This window comes from Pelobates fuscus, chromosome 1 (assembly GCF_036172605.1).
Source record: "Pelobates fuscus isolate aPelFus1 chromosome 1, aPelFus1.pri, whole genome shotgun sequence".
Taxonomy (NCBI): Eukaryota; Metazoa; Chordata; class Amphibia; order Anura; family Pelobatidae; genus Pelobates; species Pelobates fuscus.
The window spans coordinates 261,354,663-261,379,196 of NC_086317.1; the positions used below are offsets into that span (position 1 = coordinate 261,354,663).

Genomic DNA, 24,534 nt, shown 5'->3' on the forward strand with positions numbered 1-24,534 from the left:
ACGAAGAGGCATCTGATAGTGTTTTAATTGTTGGGCACCGGTCAGCTGTCGGGTCTGTATGGGGCTACGTGGAGGGGCGTCAGTCATAGGTTCCAGTCGGGGAGAAATAGGGTATGGGGATGTGGGAGCTTGGTTTTGGGAAAAGGTTGTAAATAAAACACTTCGAGCCGAGCTAGATGAAGCTTGACCGGAAGTCTGAAGTGGCGCCAAATCAGGATATTCGGATTTAATGGGGGTTGGTTCTGATTCCCGGAAGGGGAGATTTAGTACGAGAGGGGGTGGATTCTGTACTGGAGGAGGAAGCGGAAGTGGATGGGGGTAATGAGGGGAGGGTTGCAGGACTTCCTGCATTTGCGTCACTTCCTCTTAACGGAAAGTAAGGGGGCGGCAAAGGGATCTCGGACTCAGGGGGCGTGTCCAAAATGGGCCTAACACCAGTCCTAGTGGACAAACAAGTCCTAGCTACCATGAGGCGACACTGCTCCTCGTGGCATGTCTGAAGCCATTTTGGCGAGTCATTTACGGCCTGTCTCCAACAATCAATATAAGGAAACTGGCCGTAAAGTTCAGGCCTACCCGATACAGCCACGTGTAAGCGCTGTACCAGAGTTGGATCCAAACTGCCACGTGGCGGCCATGCCGCAACCAAAGTAGGCCACTCCCTAGTACACAAAGTGACCAAACGTACAGGAGACATTTTAACCCCAAAATCACAAGTTTTGAATCCCTTTTTAAAATTCTTCACCATACAACCTAAGGTATCCGGAATCGTTGACTGCGACGCACCCATACTTAACAATGGAACGTCGTCGACAACGAATACTATACACGCGTACTATTCAACAGTCACACCCGTTTCCTCTGGCAACAGCACCACGTGGTACGGTTACCAAGTGAAACGTACACAATAACACAATAAACACTCAGGGAATTCCCGTACACACACAGCTGTTACACCAGTCACTAAATAATCAATATTATGCCCTTTGGCGTAACTATACAGTCACCCACGCTATAATTCTCTATATACAAATTACCCGTCTATAACACACCCCAGTAACATCGTCTTTTACAAATAGCGGTTACAGTACGGTTAGCATAGGTCAAAGCACAAGTTAAGGTCACAATACAATTATTAGTGGTTATGGTGTTAAACATGCAATGGACGACAATGATTAGTACTTATATACAGTGTCAGTAAATATACAGGGTTATGGTACCGTGCACTATAATACAGCAACACACTATTAACACTCTCGCTAGACGGCTGAGCTCGCGCTATCTAACAAGATATACACTTTACTAAACAATCTTTATCACATTTACAATTCCAAGCTAAACTATTGGCCAGTACCTTGATGGACTACCTAAAACTATATACACCCGTTTTGGTTAGCCACACTGCCCAATCACCACATATAGCGAGCTAGAGAACCGAATTTACACAGGCGCCTCTTAGTCGCACTATCAAAAGTCTAGTGGGTTCCAAATTTACACGCCTTCCCACTTAGCCCAGATAGGTTGAGAGCTAGCGAACCGAATTTACACAGGCGCCGCTTAGTCTCCCGGTCCCTCCGACCTAGCGAACGTAATATACACCCTAGAACGCTAGTCTAGACAAGACACCGGTGTCCGGCTAGGGCTATTTACACCAGGACCCCGCCTGACTAACAAAATCAAACGGTCTGACTAAAGAGCGTTCGATCGAGCGGTGCGCCTTCGCTCCTTCCCTCCGACAGAGGGGGCAGATACACAGATTCAAACCCCTTTGGGCCTACCGCACAATCGGTATACCCCTAGTGGGTCCTGCCGTCTAAAACAGCAGTTGTCTTACCTCCTCGTTCCTGAACCTGAGTTCACACTCATCGACGGGGACACCCCAGCACTTCTCACGTAGAGGCCGATGATCTCCTGGACAACAGACCAGTGGCGCCGAGACGAAGGGAGGTCCACGCAGAAGTTCAGGGGTGCAGCCGTAGAGAACGTGGGCAAAGATAGACCGTCTCACGCCTCTGCCTCTCAGCTACCGTTGAACGATGAGCTTCCCGGCCAATGCACCAAATGATACCGGAGAAACTGACGGAAGCGAAGCACAGAGAGATGGACACAGGTTTCTTCAGGAAGGAAGAGATTCTTTATTGGATCACCGATCGGGACTCAGAGGGACTAATGTCACCAAAATACAACAAGTTCTGAGCCCCGAACAATAGTGCAGGCTCCCTATATAGGCACATAACTCCTCCCATATTAAGCTCCACCCGCACATTCTCTTAACCAATCAACACAAATAAGAATTAACTTCCTGTTTGACCGCATGGCCTGTCCAGCACAATGGAGGAGGGGAATACTACATCCTGTATTCTTGCACATGCTCCGTACACTACTGATCGTATCTTGCCTCGTGCAACCAACTGATCGATACGTCAGCATATGCACGTACACATGCCACGTGGTAATCTCGGCCTACTAAATTTATTTTTACCGAGATTCCACCACAGTTTGAATAGCTGAAAGTGTTTGCATTTTCTAATATTACATTCCAGATGAGCTTCTACCATACCATTGTCTTTGCTTCCTAGTTCCGTTTCATTTCTCAAACCCTAATAGATACCAATGTATAAGTCAATGCATTATAGGAGTGTATCATAAAGCTCCAATGACATGTATTAAAGGAACACTATAGGGTCAGGAACACAAATATAAATATGTATTCCTGACCCTATAGTGTTAAACCCACCATTTAGGTGGCTTGCTCCCCCTCAGCGCCCTTAAAAGGAATTAAAAATCACCTTATTTCCAGCGCTGGCCCCGCCCCCGATCCGCCTCCTTGATTACATCATCAGAATTTTTAGCCAATCCAATGCTTTCCCGTAGGCTAAAATCGGCAAGGAGGTGGGATGGGGGCGGGGCCAAACACTGTTTTGGCCAATCAGCACTTCTTCATAGACCTGCATTGAATTAGTGCAACTCTATGAGGAAAATTCAGCGTCACCATGCAGAGCGTGGGGACGCTGAACGGCAGTGCTGCCTACTGTGCAGCACTGCCCTAGGAAGCATCTCTAGCAGCCATTTGAGAAATGGCCACTTGGAGGTGTCCCTATAGGGGCAATGTAAACACAGCCTTTTCTCTGAAAAGGCAATGTTTACATGAAAATGCCTGAAGGCAATGATTATACTCACCAGAACAAATACTTTAAGCTGTAGTTGTTGTGGTGACTAGACTATAGTGACCCTTTAATCAAGGAGGGTGCTGTAGACAGCTCATGGAGGGTTAGTCTGAAAATCATAATACGAATCAATGCAATATCTATAAATAGTGTCTAATGAACTTGGCCTGTGAGTCCCAAGATATTCTATAGGTAACGATTAACCTTGGAAACCAACACAATGTGTACAAGTATTCAGCCTCCAGACTCAGTACTGACATTGTTAGTGAGGGACTTCAGAATGATAGTCCTGAATAAATCATTGCTTTACTGTGTATAAGAGCAAAACAAGAGCAACTGTACCTTATAATGGCCAGCTCTGCCATTTAACATTACCTTCAATAAGGTGAATACGGGACCAGTGCAAGGATTATTGCCACCGTAGGCAAAAATCATCATAATTCTAACGTGGGAATGTACTCAAGAAACTGCACATTGTAAAGACTGGAATAGATTTTAGGCCTAAATAGCACAGATGAGTCATTTTTCAGTTTGTCCGAATATTGATACATCACCCCCATCCATTGTTTCTGTTTGCCCTGGTGATTTGCAAAGTGTGTGTCTTGACAACCCAATTTTTTTCATTGTTTTCCTATGGAGCATCAGAACCATTTACGGAGTGGTGTCACAGCACAGTTAATGTGGTTAGTTAATAACATTTTTAGCATTTCTTTACTGTGAGCTTTGTTATAGGATTTAGTAAATCAATGTGACTGTAACAGTATATAGCTATTGATAATTTGATATATAGTTGTGATCATTACTCTCATGTAATGATGGAATTCTATTGAGTCCAGTTTCCGATTCAGACTATTCATGCAGTGTTTTTATATTTGATAACATATAATTGCTTTCTGTGTTGCACAGGCTCAGCCATCCCATAATTCTAAGTAACTTGTCTAACCAGGGCCGGCGCCACCTGTAAGGCGACCTAGGCAGCCGCCTAGGGCGCAACTTACCAGGGGGAGCCGGATCCCTGTGCCCGGTGTGGCTCCTCATGCTGCGCCGCCTGAGCGCTTTTACAAGCCTCAGGCGGCGCAACACTGCTTTTTTCAGGGCGGCCGGGTTTGAGTGACCGGTCTCTCCATGTAGCGTGGCCGGGCGGCGCGGAACGCGGGACAGGAACCTCTGTTTCCTGTACCCGGCCGACGGCAGAATGACAGGAAGTGCTCACTCAGTGAGCGCTTCCTGTCATTCCGCCGGCGGCCGGGTACAGGAAACAGAGGTTTCTGTCCCGCGTTCCGCACCGCCCGGCCACGCTACATGGGCAGAGGGGAGGGTAAGGACCACTTTGGGAGGGAGGGAGGCGGGGGGGGGGGGGTAAGGACCACTTTGGGAGGGAGGGGGGGGATTGTAAGGACCACTTTGGGGGGGGGTAAGGACCACTTTGGGAGGGGGGGTGGGGGGTAAGGACCACTTTGGGAGGGCGGAGGGTAAGGACCACTTTTGGAGGGGGGGTATGGACCACCATGGGAGGGAGGGGGGGGTAAGGACCACCATGGGAGGGAGGGGGGGTAAGGACCACTATGGGAGGGAGGGGGGGTAAGGACCCCTAGGGGAGGGAGGAGGGGGATAAGGACCCCTAGGGGAGGGAAGGGGGGGATAAGGACCACTAGGGGAGGGAGGGGGATAAGGACCACTAGGGGAGGGAGGGGGGATAAGGACCACTAGGGGAGGGAGGGGGGATAAGGACCACTAGGGGAGGGAGGGGGGATAAGGACCACTATGGGAGGGAGGGTAAGGACCACTAGGGGAGGGGGTAGGAAGGACCACTAGGGGAGGGGAGGGTAAGGACCACTAGGGGAGGGGAGGGTTAAGGACCACTAGGGGATGGGAGGGGGGAGTAAGGACCACTAGGGGAGGGGAGGGGGAAGTAAGGACCACTAGGGAACATACACAGAAACATACAATGCATTCCTACTCACACACAGACACACCCGAAACACACAATGCATCCCTTACGTTCTCTTACATAATTAATGCCCCCCTTACAGACACACACTGCATTCAATTACATACACAGAAACAAACCTTACACACACATACACACAGAAACATACAATGCATTCCTTACACGCAAACACACACAACATCCCCTATAAACACACTACATCCCTTACACAAATTGCACACATAAAAAATCCCCAACTCATGGATGGGCCATGTAGGTGGATTTATGGGTGGGCGTTGTAGGCGTATGCCCCCTGGGGGCCCAGACCTTGAGCTGTGTAAGGGGCCCTAAAAAATGGAGCTGCTTCCTGTTCGTTAATTGTTGTGAGCACTGTTAAAAACAGTCTCCAGAGAGCCTCTTCTACACCAGACCTGTGGAGCCAGACTGAGCCCATCATCAGCCTCTTGTCCTCATCTGGTGGTAAGTAGGCAATCCAATATATTATTAGTGACACTAATTTCTAATTTACCTCACATTAAATGGATACTATAGTCACCAGAAGCACTACAGCATAATGTAGTGGTTCTGCTGTCTATAGCCTGTGCCTGTAGGCTTTTTAATGTAAACACACTGTCTTTTCAGATAAAAGACCCTTTGTGAAGACTGGCGTTGGCCCATATGGCAGAGCATATGGGTGGGGCATTGTGATGTCACATGGTGGGCAGGACATATTGGGGGGGGGGGGGCGGCAAATTTTTTTTTGTGCCTAGAGCGGCAAAACTCCTTGCACCGGCCCTGTGTCTAACCTCATAACTGATTGAGAACTGATTGAATCCCCAAACTTGAGTGATAAGCGCATTATCCATTATTATATATACACAGGGGTCTGAAAACTTGTCCAGAGGTCTAACAACTCTCTGTACAACTCTTCCTTTTTCACTGCTCGGTCCTTGAAGAGCAGCATTTCATGCAATAAACACGCATGTTATTAGTTTCAAATAAATCCAATTTAGATCCTCCTTTTCTGCTTAACTATGATTTGTCTGACACAGTCAGTGCTCCCACATTATTACCATTTATTGAAGTGCATCAAATATTTCTGCTCAAAGACAAGATGATTATAAAGGAAATATCTTAATTAGCGTTAAATTCTATTGTGTAGTATTCATATGATGCAAGAACATGGATCCCTAACAGCAGCTGTAAATGTTTAAACTACTATTTTAACGTTTAAACTACTATTCTGTAAATGTGTATACAAATATGATGAATATGTTTATAAAAATATGTTTACACAAATAATCATTAATAGATTTCTAACGAAAAAAAGAGAATTTTTATTCAACGAAAATTAACAGTCTTATATAAGTTATTTATCAATTTTATTGTGATCTTTTAATACAAAATTCTTGAAATAATATAATGTTAATATTTTTCCATTTTATATTAATGATGATATATACTATAATTTGTGTGTATAAATGTGTACATATTAAATGCTTCTTTATACAGTCATATTTATGGCTTCAGTGGTTGGAGCACTGGCTATCCCAGGGGTAGTCAACCTGGTCCTTACTGCCTACGGATCGACCGATATTGATTTTTTAGAACCGATAGTGATAATCAGTGAACTTTCAGGCCAATAGCCGATAGCTTAACAAATATTCTGTACATTTACCGTTTTGAGAAAAAAAAAATTTTTGCAAATCTTTTTTTTATTAAGTGGTAAATGCACAAAATATACGTGCCAGTCAGATTTTTTTTTATGTTTTCAAGAATATTTATATGTGTGTGTAGTGGATGCAGTGAGAGTATTTAATTAGTAAATGCAGTGTGTGTGTGTGTGTGTATGTTTGTGTAGTGGATGCAGTGTGGGTAGTGGATGCAGTGTGTTTATGTAATGGATGTAGTGTGTTTGTGTGTAAATATGTGTGGTAGGAACACCCCCCCTCATTCCCCTTAATGTTCCTCTCCCTTATCTTTTAGTGACCCCCCCCCCACCTCACCACAGTGTTCCTTTTCCCTTCCCTGTACCTTAGTGCCCTCCCTTAATGTTCCTCTCTTTCCCCCCCTCCCCTGTCCCATAGTGCTCTCCCCCCACCCCCTCCCCATAGTGTTCTTTACCCCCTAAACTATAGTGTTCTCCCCTCCCCTGTCCTATAGTGTTTTTACCTGCCCCCATCCCATAGCATTTTTTTCTCCCCCACCCCTCCCCTATCCCATAGCGTTTTTTTCTCCCTCCCTCCCTCCCCTCTCCCAAAGTGTAACTTCCCCCTTTCTTGTCTCCTGCGGTACAGGAGATACCCGGCCGGACTGACAGGAAGTGCTCTCTCAGTGAGCACTTCCTTTCAGTCCGGCCGGGTACAGGAAACATAAGTTCCTGCACTTCGGTGCGCACTGCTCCGCTCGGCCACGCTACACAGAGTGCCTGGCAGGAGGGAGCGCTGTGCATCCACCTCCTGCCGGTTACATCAATCTAGCGCCCCCTGAGCCGGTGCGGCTTAAGGCGGCTGCTTGTGCCGCCTTATGGATGCGCCGGCCCACCTCATTATCGGTATTACCGATAAACGATCGATCCCTACTACTGCCCACTAGTTTTTGGTTTGGGATTTCAGGTGGGCGGTGGTGGGTTCTGCAGAAAATGCCTAGAAAACACCCAGCGTGCCCCCGATGGCCATGGGCCAAGGCAGGCAGGGGAGATCCTTTCATCCCCCCTGCTGGTCCATGCAGAGCAAGCCTTGCTGTAAGCCCTCTCAGGCTGGTGAGGAGATCAAAGATCGCCTTCTCCGGCCCTCTGGCACTTAGTTCCAGCAGAGAAAGGGAATGGACTGGGAGGCTCTCTGTTTCTCCCGCGAGCAGGCTGATCGGAGAATTGCCGCGCGTTACCATGCCATGCCATGCCCCTTCAAAAATGCACTGCCCCCCTCACTCACACACTGCCCCCTCACACACGCACTGCTCCCCTTACACATGCACTGCCCCCTTCACACACGCACAGCAAACCTCACACATGCACAGCAACCCTCTCACACACACAGCAACCCTCTCACACACACAGCACCTCCCACACTACACACTGCACCCTTCACTCACATACAGCACCCTTCACACACACATTGCACCCCTCACCTACATACAGCACTCCTCTCACACACACACTGCACCCTTCATACACACTGCCCCACTCACACACACTGCACCTCTCACACACACTGCCCCACTCACACACACTGCACCTTTCACACACACACACACTACACCCATCACACCCAAACACACACAGTACCATTCACACACACAGCATCTCTCAGACACACATAGAAAAAAAAAAGTAGAATAGAAAAAAGAAAAAACGGGGGGAAATTTGACAAATTTAAGTACATATTTAAAAAAATAAAAAAACTCCTTTAGAATTTTTTTTATAATAATTGCACTTGCGCTATAAATTAGTTACTGTAGCACTGGTCGGCGGTAAGGAACTTTTACCATCAACAAAAATACAAAAGTGGGCTGTAGGTATTAAAAGGTTGACTACCCCTGGGCTATCCAAACAAAGTCCATTCTGGTGATTATATTTGTATTTTCATAAAGTGACACTGAAATCACCAAGACCACTTCATCTCAATGAAGTGGTCTGGGTGCAGTGGCGCTGTCCTTTTAACCCCTCAGGTTTTCCTGACAGCCATTCGAGGTGCTTCCTCTGCACTGACCCAGTAAAGCTAGGTTATGTGATGCAAATCTCATAGGAAAGCATTGAATACACTGTTTTTTTTTTGTTTTTTTTTAAATGGGGAAGATTAGATTTTATGCACCACAACCCCCATAAGAGTAGAATAAGGAAGTTTACCTTTCTTTTTACCCCACTCTATGCTGGTCTCACTGTAGATGACTCACAGCCCCCATACTGGGGGCCCCTCACATACGTAGCAATTGCCAATCAACATCTTCTCATAGAGATACATACTAATATACTAATGCATCTTATGGGAAGTGTTCAGTATTTAATGCAGAGGGTTATAACTTCAAACTTTAGTTCTACAAATATTGCAGTGCCATCATAGAAAGCACTAGTGGCTGTCAAAGTGACAGCTACAAGATGCATTCTTGGGATGATAGAGTTTACAAATCAGAGATTGCAGGGACAGTCTCCTTCTATCAAATCACTACATAATGCTGTATTGGTTCTGTTGTTTAGAGTGTCCTTTTAAGGAATTTTTCTAATTTTCTTTTTTTACACGTTAACCTCTAAGAGCCCACTTTATTGTTGTTAGTGGCTTATAGCTGCAACAATTTCTGAAAATCATTGTTCGCTGTGGCTGGAACCCAAAGCTATTTAATCAGGGTTATGTGTGTCAGTTTTGTCTCTATTGGGCATACAGTGTACGCATGTCGAGCACACAATAGGGAAACCTCTCTCCCCCCTGGGAAGAGAATAAAGCTACAGACTATGAATGCACATCCACAGATTTCCAAATAGGAAAACACAGCCCTATACACTAAACAGTGCACCCAGCAGTGTACAACCTGCAACTGCATAATGGCTGTGTCTATGATATTTAGAACTGCTCTTTGTGGATAAACTACTTATCCTGCTGGACAAGGGATTATGGGATAAGATCAGTGCCCAATCCCCACAAACCAATGAGAGGTTCCTGATTGAAGGATCTCATCCTGGTGTAGAACAGTCTGGCAGAAATTGCAGACAGACCCACTAAGCAGTGCACCCAGGCACACTATAAAAGGTATGTAAAATTATTATTTTTTATTGAAAGTTTGGCAATATTTTTTTAATGCACTGTCATTAATTAAATATATATGTTAATTATTTTATGCAGAGTGATAATTTAAGGATCAGTGTTTACTGTGCCACCATAACAATCTATTATGTTAGGATCCTATTCCAAAATTAAATAATTCACTCAGTTAAGGACTACAGGGCTCTATAGAGCCACCAACACTAAAGAAATGGGACATGTTACATTGGTATTCCTAAGTATGTATTCATGATGGTGAAGTGTATAATATTGTCCTTAAAAGACCACCACAGGCACCCAGACCACTTCAGCTCAATGAAGTGGTCTGGGTACCAGGTCCCCCTAGTTTTAACGCTGCAACTGAAAACATAGCAGTTTCAGAGAAACTGCTATGCTTACACCGCAAGGATAATCCAGCCTCTTGTGGCTGTCTCCCTCATGGACTTCCAGCATCAACAAAGATCCCCATGGAAAGCATTGAGTAATGCTTTCCTATGGGCGAGTTTGAATGCTTGCATGCCTTCGCATGCGCATTCAGCTCCACTCGGGAGCTGACGTCGATGGAGGAGGAGAGGTCACCAGTGCCGAGGGAGCCCGACGCTGGATTAAGGTAAGCAAATAAATGGTTAATTAACCACTTATTCGCCACGGAACGGGGCCCTAGTCACCATCTAGGTGACTAGGGCTCTATAGTGTTAGGAATACATATTTGTATTCCTAACGCTAAAGTGTTCCCTTAAGGAGGTATATAGCAATGGAGTGCTGCTCTAGTTAATTATCTGCATAACCCCCCCTCAGATATGTGTCAATCAATTTCCCTATAGCTGTTTAGAGAGTGATAGAGCTGTTTCATAGTGTGTAGAAGTACAGGCTCCCTTTTATTATTTGGAAGTCAGTATCTCAGGCATGTGAAAGCCAGATTTTGAGATGATGTGTTGTACAGTACTTAAAAGTGGGGTATGCCTGTATATGAGCATGTGTATGAGTGTATCAGAACTGCACAGCAAGCAGTAACTATTATGAATGCATCACTTGGATGCAGTAATATATAGAAATATAGTAATTTGAGGAGTAAAAGTATATTCAAATCCAATGGGATAAAACTCACAGCAAGATACACTGGGTATCAGAATATCATCTCTACAGATATAACGCTCACATGTGTATAAATACAACCTCCAAAACAAAACATGTTACAGTAATTCACAGCAATACAACTCTCTGTAATGTGTGTACAATCTGCACTTAGGATATATAGATCAATGTGTTCTGATGGCATCATTTGCTCTTGTTCTTATTGATTTAATTACATACTTAAACAAGAATACCCCATAAAATCACATTAAAACTATCTCTGCAGCTGTGCCATCACGACCCTTTTCGTAATTTTAAGCTTTGGAAGTTATGTTTGGGTGGCCAACAATGCATTTTTTTTTATATAATCAATTAATGCTCAGTATCATATGATTGTAATATTATTTTTATTAATATTTATTACTAATGATTACATAATTCGACATTGAAGCAATAAAACATCTTTGCTCACTAGGATTACTTTTCAAGTTTGAGAAAGATTGGGAAACCACTAGCTCAATTTAAAATGCTTTCTAAATCTCATTTTAAAGGATACCATCTTACATTAAGGGGACAAACTATCCGAAGCCTGGAAGACCGTGTCTGATCACTGTATAATACTTGTTCCCCTTTCAGAAAAGTGAGTAAAAAAGACACATACCTCTTTCACTTATTTCTGAATGAGGAGCTAGTGATGCTCTCCGCCTATCAACGGAATAATTGGAGAGGCACAGCGATCAGGCAGTGTCTGCCAGACTTTGAAACATATAGTAAAACGGCGCCCAGGACCTCCTAGCACTATAACAACATAATTGTGAGGAAGTTGTTATGGTGCCCATTGTGTTCCTTAAAATCCATGCATTTTTTTGTTAGGGCACAATCCACAGTTCAAGAAAAGGAATCCAAATCACATGTTTTACTGAACAATACTCGTCATATTGCTGCATGGAATTTAAAAAAAAAAACATGCATAAAGCACAGCCACATTACAAGAAAATTGCTCACAGTCCTAAATATACTGCAAATGTGGTAGTAGGTACTGCGAAATATATCCTCTAAGTCAGGGGTGGGCACTCTGCGGCCCTCCATATGTTTTGGACTACAACTCCCTTGATGCTTTGCTAGCATTATGGCCCTAAGAGCATTATGGGAGATGTAGTCCAAAACCTCTGGAGGGCCACAGATTGCCCACCCCTGCTCTAAGGCACTGTGTGCATGCCTTCTGACCTACCTGGATTTGGCAGGAGAGTACTGATATAAAAAAAAGTTTTAACAACCTCTGTAGTTACCAAAGAAAATGAAATGCTTTTCTGTGCATGGGTTGCCTGTGTTGATGCACCCAACAAGCTTGCCTGCCCCCATTCCAGTTCTGATTTCATTCCTTTTAATGATGGAAGATATTTGAATCATACTGATTCCCTCACACTACACCTGCCACTTCTGAAGTCTGGTCAAGTTGCAGAGCAGTTACTTCCTTGTTGCCAGGCAACTGATTTGCAGTGTAAACATCACAATGGCATCAGTGAGGTTCCAGGGACAGACTGATAGTCTGCTGTATGCTATCAGACCGCAAATGACATCAGAACATGAGCATTATCCCGATAGTCTTCATCGATTATCCAGACCTTTGTCATCCTGACTGGTCATTAGTGGATGGGATGGCACATCAGCATACTGTCTAATTGTAGATTTTATTAAAATGTAATTTTATTTTAAATGATGTTGGTAAATGTTACTGATAGGACCCATGACACTTGGCTGCTCATTATTTGATATACAGTTTCTAGTAGCAGTGATTGACTACAACAGGTGTAATGTACTTGCATTTCAGATTTCCAAAGGATCACGTAATATACCCATTTGAGTAAACATAAATATGTGACCATTTGCATTCTGACTTGCAAAATTTAGGCTTAAACAACTAAACTGTTGTTTTTTTTCCGTTTTTTTTTAATATAGACTTTACTTTGGGGGGTGAGGTGGGGGACTTTTGGGAGTGAGTAGCATTGGATTATAACAGGGTCATCCAGTAAAGTCAGTGAATTCAAAATGAATTTCATAATTAAGGCCAAAGTATCTGAACTTGAGCTCACATGACTTGGAGAATTATTGCAGTTCTGCTATTTTGGCCTTACATCTGAAATTCAGTTTGAATTCTCTTTGAATTCCTGATAATTCTCAGTTTAGTGAATAACCCTGGAAGACTTAAAATTGATGTAAATCCTTGATGTCCATTGTAGTTTTTTAGGCAGTAATTCCGGTAAAAAACTATTTGTGTTTTCTCATGGTTGAATGTCTAAACATGGCAGTCCTATGAAACTAGTCACATAGATATGAGTGGAACGTTTGGGGATTCTGGAGGTTGATGTAACTGATATTCCATTAAGTATTGAGTAGGCTGCTACAAAAATTTTTCTAGACTTCATTTAACTCATTATTGTCAGTGGAAGCGAGTGGCACATAGCAGCAGTCCTTTCAACCAGTAAAACAATAAACAGTGTGATGCTTAGACTTTATTAAACTTTGAATGTCTCAACTAGTATTATTGACAGGTGAATGTTTGATTTAAAGTATTATACATCTATCCAGTAAGATTTACTCACCTGTAAGTAAGAACTAGAGCAGTAATTCGATAACATTTCTTATATTGGGAACTTGTGGATGGGATCTATTTATGCTTTAATAACTTGCCTGACAATGTCACTTAGCGCCTCATTCAGCCTCACCCCCTTGTGTGTATGCTGTGGCATCAGACAATATAGGTGCTATCTAGTGACTCCAAGTTTATCAAGGGAACAATATTTATGGTGTTTGTGTGTTTTTCGCTAATGGTATATGTAGATTAACAGGTTCAGTAACCTCAGAACTTAACCTAAAACACAAATGGCACAAAGCTTAACCTAAAACGCAAATGGCAAAATGTTGGCATAAATAGCTGGCCTGGAAGAATTCCCCAACACAGCTATAGTTGTGACTTGGCTATTTTTGCCATTTGTATTTTAAGTCCGGACCCTAACATTTAGTGTACTGAACAAACCCCTTTGGTGTATAGCCGTGTTGTAGTATACTATAAAAGTCCACAAATTATTATATTTTTTCTTATATCTGCAGACAAGTCAGTTTTATTTCCTTGGGCTGTTTTCACCTACCATTGCTAATAAATAAGATTCCTTTTCGGCTGAATAATTTGCTCTGTCCAAGAAAGAGCGACTTTCAACCTCACATGAACTCCTGTGCTGAGCAAATACTCTTCAAAGAAAGGCAGTAAAATGAAAAGGCTTCCCAGCAACAGTGACATTTCCAGATAATCTATTGCGGTTTACGCATTATATTTTGGGGAAAAGTAAAACACAGTGAAACACTTCATTTGTTTTTCTTTTCTTAGTACAGTACAAACTTTCTATTATGTGATCAAGACACCAAACGCCAACAAAGGTCTTGCCAAAAAATGCTAAAAGCCTTTAGCCACTGCGAATATTAACAAGTAATCTGTAAAGAAAATCTCACTTTGCGCTCCTACAAAAATATTGTCTGTTTTTACAGTCACACAGTCTCCCTTGAACATCCACAAAATAAAAGGATTCATTCACTAAACAGTGACTTACAATGAGCTGAAAACCAAATTGCGAAATGTTGGTGAAACTAGATGATTTGCTACACAGCAGTTATGCTATTTTAGCTGCAATTTCCCAGGTTTGCACTTCACTACCTTTTGCAACTGTAGTGGGAAAAACCTTTTACTACAATGTGATTCATAATAAATAGGCGCATGGTTTAATGAATAGAGATACGGTTTGATTGATTGCAAGGATGTGATTTATTGTTATCAGTGTAGATTGGAAGCTCACTCAAAAAAAGTACAACATGGATAATGTTTATTGCCTATAATCTGATTCACAATGCTGGGAAGATACTTTGACAAAATAAACTCAAAAAGGAACAGCCAGATCAGATTAAAAACACACACACAAAAAATCACATAGTATAGAATGTCACTACAACCAAGTTAACATGAAATACTGTATGCACTCACAAACAGATGTTGCAACGGTGCCTATATCCTATAAAGTTATCACAATTTTCACTCCGTATGTAGGAAGAACAGAAGAAAACAAGTGGTATCTATAAAACAACATACACCCAACTAATTAATAATATCCACACTTACATTCAGTAATTAAATATAGTCACAGGTACATGTAAATAAAGCAGCTTCAAAGTATAGTTAAGCCACCACCTGAAAATTTCCAAAATAGCACTATGTCTCCTTTACATATGGATAGACTGGTTAAAATTGTCAAAAAGTGATCAATAAAAGCCTAAATAAAACCAAATAACCCTACCCATTTCACCCTTAAACTGAATGTATTTTCTCATGGGTAAAAACAAAAAATCAAAAAACATCAAACCAAATACCTGCCCTTCCCATTCTTAAATACCCATGTCCACAAACAAGAGCACCTTTGGCATCCTCCTACTGGCATATCCTTCACTACATGGGATCCAGCCCACTGTTCTGTTTTTCTTAATATCTAACCCGCTATGTGTTCATATTAAACATGACTAACACATCTCTGATAAACATCAGCATCCTATCAGCATCGATATCGTCTTCATCTGTATTTTCAGAAACAAATGTTTTGAGGGTTGTATTTACTGCGAGGTAAACAAGGCATTTGTCTTGTGCGGCACTTTCCAGAGGCGCCAAAAACGCCGCCAGCTAATGCCTTGTTTGCCTTGTTTTATGGGGGCCCAAGAGCTGGCAGGCAGCCAGTTGTTTCCCAGGCGGGCGGCAAAGGAGCACTTTCCCCTGAGCTCTCTTGCTCAGCTGCCTCGCGCGACCTGCAGTGATGCAATATGACGTCAGTCTGGATCCCGGCATCACTCTGCAGCACGCAAGGGAGCTGAGCTGGGAGATCACAGCTCCCTTGTTTACTAAATAAACTGACCGAAATAGTCCCATAGACTGGCTTATTATGGCAATATTGGTCACTGCACAAACAGAATTAAAAAAAAAAGACACAAAAAAAACATCAACAGTATATTCCACTCTTCCAGAAGGCTCCTATGAAGATATAAAATCATCCACTTGACACAGCCGAAGATAATACCAGGTGTTGAAAACAGCTACTGAACATGTGGATGCAAAATATAAGAACCCCGAATTAAACAACATTGCAATCATAGGTTGAATGTACAAAACGTACATTCATAAGAGGCTTATTACGTGTAAAGAGGATTAGAGGAGCCTAAAAGGCATGCAGATGGAATCAGGGAAGTAATTGTTCATTTTCCCTGTGTATTCTCATGTTTATAGTGTTTTACTAGGCTTCCAGTATTGCATGATGACAGATAAAAGATTTTTCTTGAAATGTACTTTCATTCCATGTGCCCTTGACCACGTGTGACATTAATACACAGCTGTCTTACAGTAGCAGTATAGCCTTGGATAAAACATTAGGAGTGGTACTTTATAACCCTTAAATCCCTGTGTACAGGTTATGTAATGTGTGCCCAATTAAAGCAATGGGAAGACCAATTAAAGCAATGGGAAGACCAGGAATGGCTGATAGACTCTTCCATTTCCTTTAAAGAGGACCTCAGCAGAGTAAGAGGCAATTCTAGGGGTTTCTTTCAGATAAGGACATTGTAGATGTATGTGTCTGTTGTGCTTTGGTTAGAGCAGCGGTTCCCAAACTGTGTGCCGTGGCGTCCTGGTGCACCGGGACGTGCACACAGGGGTGCCGCGGAATGTCATAGCAACGGGGAAGCATTACTGCTCAACAGGGGCCCAGTCGGGTGCCACAGACCTTTAAGACCTCGACCGGGGTCCCTGTAATGTCGGCCGGCTGGGAGGAAGTGACAGCCTGTCACTTCCTCCCAGCATCCTGCAGGGAGACAGCATGGGAGGAGGCAGCTGCAGCATGAAGGGAGAGGAGAAGGAATAGCTCCCTCACTTCCACCAGCAGCAGGTTTCCAAGCCACCCTCCTGGCACATAAGGTAAGCTAACAGGAGGGTGGCTGGAGATATTTTAAAAAACCATGTGTGTGTGTGTGTATGTGTGGGTGTGAGTATGAGTGTGAGAGTGTGGGTGAGTGTGGAGGTGTGTGTGTGAGTATGGGGGGTGTGAGTATGGGTGTGTGTGTGTCAGGGTGTGCATCTCTGTGTGTGTGTATATATATCAGTGTGCTTCTGTGTCTGTGTGTGCGCACACATCTGTGTATGTGCATATGTGTGTGTGTTTTTATCAATGTTTGTGTGTATCATGGTGCATTAGTGTATATGTCGGTGTGTGTATGTGTTGGTGTGTATCTATATGTGTGTATGTGTCGGTGTCTATATGAATTTGTGTGTATGTGTCGGTGTATTTATTTGCATCTGTGTGTTAATGTGCATGAATATCTGTGTAAGTATGTATGTATGTATGTGCAAACATCCAAGCAGTCAAACACCAGCACAACATACAAGCACATTCCTGCAATCTAACACAAATATTACATACAAACACACAACTGCATTCAAGCTCAAAAGAAATATACAAACACATCCCTTCATTCAAACACAAATACTTAACACAAATGTGCAGCCACATTTAAAAATGAACATTACATTCAGACACACCCCTGCAATGAAACACAAACAATATATACAAACACACCTCTGTATTAAAACACAATCAATGTATACAAGCACCCCTTTAAACACCAACACTGTACATTACACTATAGCGCCAGTAAATGTTGCAGTGCTGTACAGATATACAAGCTAGAAAATCTGACTTGGGGTGTCTTGAAAAAAATACTGAAATATTAAGGGCACCTTGAACCTAAAAAGTTTGGGAACCACTGGGCTAGAGGGTTTTTCAAAGCACCATCTCCAATTCAGTGTTTTCAGGATGTAGTTCAGCTTTCAATTTCATTGTATTAGACTCTGTGAATAGCAGGACCCTGGTAAGAGGCAAACCACTGCAAAACAGTTTGCTTCATTACCAGGGTATGGAACTAGGGTACCTCTAGCATCATAACCACTATAGCGCACTATGTTACAAAGCACGTCATGTCAAACTGGTTCCAAGAGGATGGCAAGGAATTTATTGTAATCCTATGGCCTCCACAGTCACCAGATCTCAATCTAATAAAGCAACTTTAGGATGTAGTGTAACAGGCGATTTGCCTCAAGAATGTATAGCAACTGCATGATGTTATAATTTCAAAATGGCCTGGAATCTCTAAGGAATGTTTCTGGCGTCTTTCTGAATTCAAGCCATGTAGTATTTGTGCCATTGAGGGGAAAATGGGGTCCTACCCCGTAATAGCAAAGTGTAGATAATAAAATGGACAAATAAGCTTTAAGGACCACCTTATCTAAGTATTGTTTTGGACAGGTGGAGGTTGACCGAGGCTGTGTCTATGTGTTCCTGAGTTAAATTCTGGCTCAGCTTGTATTTTACCAAATTACTACTGGTATTGCGTTCCTAAAATTCATTCATTAACACTCATTAAAGAAAATACAAATCTATCAGATTATTATTGGTAGATTTACAGAGAGCGTTACATAATTATACATACTGTTGTATACTGTAGTATACTAATTACAAGGTCCAATTCAAGATGGCCTGTGAGTTTACAATCTAAAGATTATCTCTGCCTCCATTTGTATAAGTTCATTATTCGTTTTTTCTCTCTTGTATGGCATTATTTTAGCACTGGAGCATGTTTTGCTTTGACTTCATCTTACACTTGACATTGGTTTTACAATAACCGTTCCAGGTCAGGAAGCAGAGTGATTATGTTTGATCCTTGTTTATTGATTAATTCTGTAACAAAAGGAGTTTGTAAAATTTTAACTGCCCATGTAGTTGTCTGGCATGTACACAGAAAGTTTGCTTAGGCAATGTGCCAACACTGGCTAAAACACAGGCACCCTGTACATGTATCTGAATACTGTGTGTATAAATTAGATTCTCTGACACTTCATACATCACTTGAAAGAAGCCAACACATTTAAGTAAAAGTTACATTATTGTATGTAGTTTGTAAGGTGCCATCTTTAATAATGCAATTAGAAGTAAGATGCAAATGTTTGTAAGTAACCCTCCTTAGCACAGTGTCCCACCTATTGGTTGCCGCTGTGAGAATGCCATCATTTTGTGTTATATATCTTATATAATGTCATGTATTATTAAGTTTTAGATCTCAGCCTATTCAGTCTTAAAAGTGCTAAAATGGTTTTAAAGGCAGCCTGATTTAAATGATTAACGTATTGGGCTAAAAGCAGATAACTGGAATATATGCATTGCATATACTGCACTGCCCAAATTCAAATGAAATAAAAATCACTGTTTAGTAGATATACCCCAAATGAGAACTTGCATGCATTTAATTATGCATTTTTTTCATTGGGGTTCTATCTAAAAACAGCTGGTAAAACCTGCAGATCTCTTGTCTGCAACCTTTACAAGCCCTCCTCTTCTAATCCCACCCAGACTTTCTGTGGCTGTCCAATCACATACAGCGTAATGCAGCTCAAAGAGAAGTCTTTGCAAGGCAGGTGTTCTGGGCAGTTGCTGCCTCTTGAATTTAGCTCCACTGAGCTATACAACTAGGAAGTAATATAACCCTTTGTCTGATTGACAGGCGGTGGGCATAACCAGGTTAATTTCTAAAAGTGTAAATTTCTATTGAAATCTGCACTTTTTTTAAATGAACAAAGAGGACACTCTCTTCACACATAAAGCTTTTCAGCAAGTTAAAGTGCTTTAGAGGTCTGGAGTGTCCCTTTAAATGTCATAAATGTTTAGTATTTTAAATATAAAATTGCACTTATCATAGCCTCTTTGTGTAGAATTTTGTAATACATAACATAATTAGTAAATACCCTTTTTCTTTGCATTTCATGGCACATGCCTGGTCTAGAGAGGCAGCCATCTTTATACAAATTACCATGAGTTGATGCACATTCACAATTCCTGATGACATGAACTAGCATAGGGCATCTTAAATCAGGGCTCGACAAATCTCAGGCGCCAGGGCAAAATTTATAATCGCCATGGCGACCTGGCGCCTGGGATTTAAAGCCCGTTAGCTAAAGGCAGGATGGGGGAACAATGGAGCTGGCCGGTCGCCCTGAGGAGCATAGGCGGCCGGCTCAGGGATCGTGCAGGCAGCCGCCCGTAGGAGCGTGGAGGCGGCCACCAGGGGAAGCACGCATGGCAGCTGTCCTGGGGTCGTTGAGGGGGTCGCCCTGGGGAGCATCGCTGTGGCCGGCTGGGGCAGCATGTGAGGGAGCAGTGATGTTCTAGTGGCTCCCCCCTGCTCCCTCGCGCTGTATGGTGCAGCATCACTACAGGGAGCAGAGAGGAGCTGCTTTAAGATCACTGCTCCCTCACACGCAGGATGAGCGAGCAACCCTACTGGACCCCAGAGAAAGTCCACTCAGCTCTCCCAAAAGTAGGGAGGCTGGGTGGATTCAAATCAAAATGGAAAATGTCTGTGTGTGTGTAGGTATGTTTGTGTGTGTGTGTGTGTGTGTGTGTCTCTCTCTGTCAGTATGTGTGTGTCTCTCTGTCAGTGTGTGTGTGTGTCTCTCCCTGTCTGTGTGTGTGTCCCTGTCAGTGTGTGTGTGTGCCTCTCCCTGTCAGTGTGAGTGTGTGTGCGTCTCTCCCTGTCAGTGTGTGTGTGTGTGTCAGTGTGTCAGCATGTGCATCAGAGAGTGTGTCTTCTTGTGTCTGTTTAGGTACCTGCACGCCTCCAATCACTAGAGAGGTGTTTTTACTTACCTTCTTTCCCACGCCATGCCAGTTTTCCGCTGCTTGTCCATGGGTGAGATAATCAATCTTTAAGCTCTCTGCTATACCAATGCTTTCCTATAGAAAAACATTGAGAGGATATTTTTTTATGAAACGGCAGTGTGTACATTAAAAAGGCTACAGGGACAGGCTACAGGCACCAGAACAACTACATTAAGCTGTAGTGGTCCTGGTGACTATAGTGTCCCTTTAAGAATTGTATATTTCTCGTAAATTAGACTTTGCTAGTTTAAAAAAAAAAAAACTGTCTCCTCACTATTTTTAGCTGGCTCCTAGATTTCAAACAAATGTGTCAAGACCTTTCTTAAATTGTAGTCTGAGGTGGTTTCAGACATTTAAATTGCACATCATCTTCAGTTATATAAGTGTTACTTTCAACTAAAATGACTTAAAGGAACATTTCAAGCACCATAATCCCCCCAGATAAGTTGTCAAACAGTAGTAAAACAGTTTAACTACCGGTAGTTACTGTGACCCAAATGCCAGGACACTCCTGGCTTTTTTTTAACCACTCCTGTGGGCTATAGTGATTATAGTGCTTGGAGTGTTCCTTTAAAGATGGACACTCTCACATAGAAAAAATAATCCAGAGAATGCATTGATGAAAGGCAATTATTTATAAATATAGATTACAAAGTAATGCACTATATTATATGTAATCTACTATTCTAATAATGACAATTTTCCTTTAACATGTGGACATATTTCCAGCTTTAAATCCAAGATTTGTAGACCTGTTACTCGATAAATTGCATAGATCACTATTATTCAGGTATACCTGTCATGGTATATACACAATTTTATATCAAATTAAAGTTGATTACATTTGATCTATTTATTGAGTAGAGGACGATTTCGCAGATCTTGCAACCCTCAGTGTGTGATTGTAGGCATCTCCTTTTCCTATGGAGGATAAGTGAATGTACTGAGATTAGTATGTGTATTAGTACTAATTAAGGAATCGTGATTTAAACAATGCAGAAACAGGGTCTTTACATTCATTGCTTCATGCTATTGATTCCTAAATTATGGTTATTGCTGTGCATTGATATTGTTTACTTTCTCCCTATGTATCTTTGAAATTAATTTACGGTATGTTAGGCAGCAAGGGATAAAACTCAGCTAGCATCCGTCATGATGGACACTATAAATAGCCAGGTGAGCAGGATACAGGTATAGGTACTTGTGCCCACTCAGTGAATTGGCATGGCAGCAAAAATGATAAACTTATTGTCATTTGACTGGTATAGAGATATGAGCTGGTTCTTGCACGACCCTGTCTTTGGGCACAGTATGTCCAGAGTAAAAATGTGTTTTATCTAATTATTTAAAGAAAAACGTACCATCATATTTAGAATCTAATTAGAGCGGATAAGTCACTTTTTTTTTTTTTTTTTTACATGGGCATGTCTGAAATCCTACTCTAACCCTTATGTGGCCCATCTTTTTGCTGACCCCCTCCTCCCATCCCACCTGAAATTATGCTTATATTTCAAGTTATGCATAAGGAAAAGTAGTGACTAATTTTCCTAATGCATAACCTTGAGGTTGACTAAGGGTGGAACTTTAGTCAGCTCCATGGCCTTTACAAGTGTTATCATTGGCCCTCCTATGCCATACTCACCTCCCTCATTGCATCGTGTCCTCTTTGAACTGGGCATGCAAGTGATTTGATGCGTACGCCCATGTATGGGTAAAGGATTCTAGTTCCGGGCGCTGCCATCTGAGAACCTTGACTTGATGCAGCCTAGAAAAAAAGACCCAGAGGGATAAGTAATCCATCAATAATGGTAAGGAATGCAGTTCACAGTGTCCAAAAATGTTTGTGGGGCATCAGGTGGTACAGATGCACAGATTTCTTGGAGAGGATCCACATTGTGACAGGTCTGCTTTAACCCCTTAAGGACACATGACATGTCTGACACGTCATGATTCCCTTTTATTCCAGAAGTTTGGTCCTTAAGGGGTTAAAGGATGAAAGGGAGATATTACAAAGCAAAGATCACGTCCGGTGCTGTAAACTTTATATAGTCATACTAGATGAAACATGCAAAGTTAAATGTAGTCTGGAACTCACGCCATAGTACATCATACATGTCATTATTTTAGCCACGCTCTCCCTATGTTATCCTATCTTTTTGTGGTGGCACAATGTCACTTTTCTACCTGTTCATTTTCAATTGAATTGGATTTAAAATTAAAATGTTAAAGGATCACTATAGGGTCAGGAACTCAAACATGTATTCCTGACCCTATAGTGCTAAACCCACCATTTAGATGGCTTGCCCCCCCTTTAACCACCCTATAAAAGTTTAAAACTCACCTTGTTTCCAGCACCGCGCGGGTCTGCCGGTGCTGGCTCCGCCCCCTTTGTGACATCATCAAAATGGCAGATTTTTAGCCAATCCAATGCTTTCCATTAGCTAAAATCCCTCCAGTGGCCATCTGAAGAGTAGCCACTTGGAGGTGTCCCTAGGGGCAATGTAAACACTGCATTGTTTTTGAAACTGCCGTGTTTGCATGAAAATGCCTGAAGGCAATGATTATACTCACCAGAACAACTACATTAGCTGTAGTTGTTCTGGTGATATAGTGTCCCTTTAATAAGCAGATGTTACTGAATATCAATTTTTGAGTATCGACTTTATTGTAGAATCCTTGATACAAAGTTCATGTTTCGTGTGTTGTACTTTCAAACTGTTTAATAAAATGTTAGTCAAGAAACAAAACAGCACTCTAGCATGAAACGCAGAGCGGGACTGTCAGTCACATCTTTATCATAGAGGGCTGGATGCTGCTTTCTCTTCCTTAATGGCTTCTTTCTGTTACATCACCAAGGCAAAACTGGTGTTTACATTGGTTATCCTCGCTCGGGTTAATTCTAAGGCGGCATATGTCACCCCTCCCCCCAATGCCGCATACTCATGTGGTTAACTAGTGTCATAAACTACAGAATTGTACAATTAACATAAGTAATGACTGCATATATTTTGCCTCATGCTGACACCACTGTGTATAATAATTGAACAATAATTGCCTAGTCATATTGTCAGAGCGTGAGACAGCCTCACATTGTGAGATATCTGTACACTCATGGGCCAGAGCTATTGTATCTTGTTCAGTCATCTGCACGGCATGCTGGTTTTAACGTGGTTATTATTAATTACTGTCAATCAAATTACTGCAACGTACATGTTTATCCCATTTATAAACTATTGCCTTATGAAGATATAGATATTTATTGATGGAACACGATTAAAGAATAACACATTATGAAAATGCAGTGGAAACAAAACGTCGGCATAGTTCTATTGGGGAAGCAATCACAGTGAAATCCGTTGAATCAGCTGGAATTTTGCTTTTGTTTCCATAGTGACTGCTGCTTTTAGAAATGTTCGCTACCTGTTCATTATCAAATCACATAAATCTCTCTTGTAGTATCCTTGTAATAAGAGACTCAAACTAAACAGCAGTTACCTGTTGCCTTCCCACCACAAACTCAATCTACAGATTTGTCCTGTTGGTTAGCATATCTATCAAGCATAGGTTTTCACGTCATGGTCCTCAAAGAAATGCACATTATTTCAGTGAATTACACTGCAAATATAAAACGTTTTTGCCAGTCTTTCCACCTCACATGTTTCTGGGTACAAAAATAGACATGTGCATAGTGAAAATATATGGTTCATTACAATCAATTAATCAGAAAAGAACATTTTTTGTTTTGGTCAATTTGATTCAGTTAAATTTTGTCCAGCTGATCTTTTTGGGTAAAAACGCATCAGACAACCAAAATGGCA

The 24,534-nt window shown here is 42.1% G+C and overlaps 1 protein-coding gene across 2 annotated transcripts in view; it reads left to right on the plus strand.

The window, feature by feature from the left end:
- Positions 1-24,534, plus strand: part of RAI2 (retinoic acid induced 2) — an 89,932-nt gene that overhangs the window by 53,316 nt on the left and 12,082 nt on the right. Inside the window, exon 1 of one of the 2 annotated variants that reach the window (XM_063444583.1) lies at positions 9,796-9,839. The exons of the other annotated variant lie outside the window; for it this stretch is intronic. The gene's annotated coding sequence lies outside the window, so the exon portion shown is untranslated. Of the gene's footprint in view, positions 1-9,795; positions 9,840-24,534 lie in introns of those variants that run through there. 2 annotated transcript variants of the gene reach the window in all.